The sequence below is a fragment of the Cyprinodon variegatus genome, unplaced genomic scaffold (genome assembly GCF_000732505.1).
Source record: "Cyprinodon variegatus isolate N-32 unplaced genomic scaffold, C_variegatus-1.0 Scaffold1813, whole genome shotgun sequence".
Taxonomy (NCBI): domain Eukaryota; kingdom Metazoa; phylum Chordata; class Actinopteri; order Cyprinodontiformes; family Cyprinodontidae; genus Cyprinodon; species Cyprinodon variegatus.
Genome location: NW_015152266.1, coordinates 22,024 through 24,500, shown reverse-complemented (window position 1 = coordinate 24,500; position 2,477 = coordinate 22,024).

The following is a 2,477-nucleotide window of genomic DNA, read 5'->3' as shown; positions in this document are numbered from 1 at the left end:
ATTATTGGTCGGGACAATTAGGTCGGTTTAAAATTTTGGTAGGAACATGTCCCTATGGTCCCTATGCAAACCTACGCCCATGATACACACCGTTATATTTTTTGCAGTTACATATAAATATAACACAAATTATGTAAACACATATCTTCCTCTCTCTTAGAAAATAAATATTTCCATAGTGCATCGCAATCCCTTTGATCATATATTGGATCCAACTGGTAGCGTCCTACTTACTGTGTCATAAATGGCACTTTAGACTACAAAACCAGATACTCATCAGTGACCATCTACCATTTTTTAATAGTATGTGATAACAAAAAGCACTGATCTACATAAAAGCAAAACTATATACAGTGAGAGCAGAGGTGCCAATACAGTAATAGCATTAAAAAAATTATATAATACTAAACACAAGAAAAAAAAATCAAAAAACTAGATCCATTTTAGAATCAGATTACAAAATCATAGCAAAAAGAAAAATACAAATTTTCTTCCCCATAAATGATGTCTGCCCAGACTTTCAGATTGCAGTATGAATACGCCAGTGTATGAATTGTGCTTTATAAATATATTTACTTTCCAGTCTGTATTTTTATGGGTTTGACAATACTGTAATCCCCACTCGATCCAAATATAAAAAAAATGAATGTGAAGACACAGAAATAGTACATAAGGGTTAGACCTAAAGAATTACATTAATGTTCCAGTTTAAAAAAAAATCATTTCATCATCATTTCTATCTGTTACATGTTCCATTTATTTTAGCGCAATGGAGAGCAACTTTGTGAATTGTGAGCCACACACAAAACTATGTTTGCTTATGCTGGTGAAGGTTCTCAGTCATCCAGGTCATGGTAATTCCAAAAAAAGGTTAAAAAGTAAAAACTGGACTTTGGCTTACTATCCCGGAAGCTTTCTCAATTCAAAGAGTCTGGAGCAGTGTGGAGTATCAGGCTTTATACTACTGCCAAACAAAAGCTAACAAAGCCATTAAGGCTTTTGTTTGGCAGTAGTATAAAGCCTGATACTCCACACTGCTCCAGACTCTTTGAATTGAGAAAGCTTCCGGGATAGTAAGCGAAACGTCTTCAACCTTCGGAAACAAGTCCAGTTGTTTTTACTTTTTAACCTTTTTTTGGAATTACTTTTGCTTATTTTCCATTGTAATTTAAATAACATTCCATTTATTTCTAACAATCATTTAAAATTAAATCTAACACACAGGGCAGAATACAGAAAAGGGCCTATCATAAGCTCCTGTGGATTGTTTAGGGACCTTTTTGAAGCATTAGCTGTGCCTCTGATTTTCCTGGAAACCAAGATAATTATTTCAGTATAAATTTGGCCCTGGAAATCCATTTAAAAAACAAACCATTTAGCTTTCATTGTCCTCTCACATTGATTGTCCTTTTTTGTACTGAAGAGAAAAAAGCAGAATCATGACCATAATGGGCAATGTTTATTGAGTTGGGTCAAAATATGTCATTTTTTATTAGTAGGCTACTCAGCAGCTGACAAAGCTGCAGTCACATATTCACCACATCGTAGAAAACGTTCTGTAGCATCAGTCTCAGCTTCATTTTCAAGCAGCAGCTGCACCTCAGCCAGCGGTTGTTCATTGAGTGGACATGGAAATTCAGGGACCACTACTGCACCATCCACATGTCCACCATACTCAGCCGCAATGTCCCAGTCAATGTCAGGCTCTTGGATGTCCTTATTAAAAGACAAAAGAGAAAAATTTAGTTACTGCCCAAATAAATAATACAATAAGTCTTATGTGAGTTATGTGACATAAAATGATACATATTCTACAAAAAGGTTTTTGTTTAAGGAAACTCCCCTGAAATGTCTGTCACATTATACCCTGGAAGAGTTACAGTAGGATTGGAGCAAGGGACATGAACATTAGTTTGCAACACCCATTTATTCTATGATGGGCTCACAAGCCGATCAAGGTTGTAATCAGGAATAAGGTTATAAGCATTTCACACAGTGAAATAACAACTCACCTTACCTGTTAGGAATATTTTTTAAATAACAATGAAATTTACATGCATGCATTTGGACAGTAAAAGGAAATAAAGGGCAGCATGTAACATAATGTAAACTCCCAGCTAGGATGAAAATATGAATCTCCCTGCTAAGAGACAACAGTGTTTACCACATCACTTTGTAGCTTGAGATAATACACTAACAAGTAGAAATAAATGAGGCCTCAGTGTTTCCAACAGGTATCGTAGTCATTTCTGTACTGTGATGCAGTCACTATCATTACTATGATGATATCTCTTAACATAGTTGCCATTTATGAATTTATGTTACAGCTGTAGGCTAGCATAAAATACAGCCTACAGCTGTAACTGTCATGATCTTGGCACCGTAGGCTGGGTTTTACTCTTTTTTTTTTCCTCTTATCTGCTTTGCTCCTCCCCGGCCCTATTATCTCTTATCAGATCCACCTGTTTCCTCGCCTA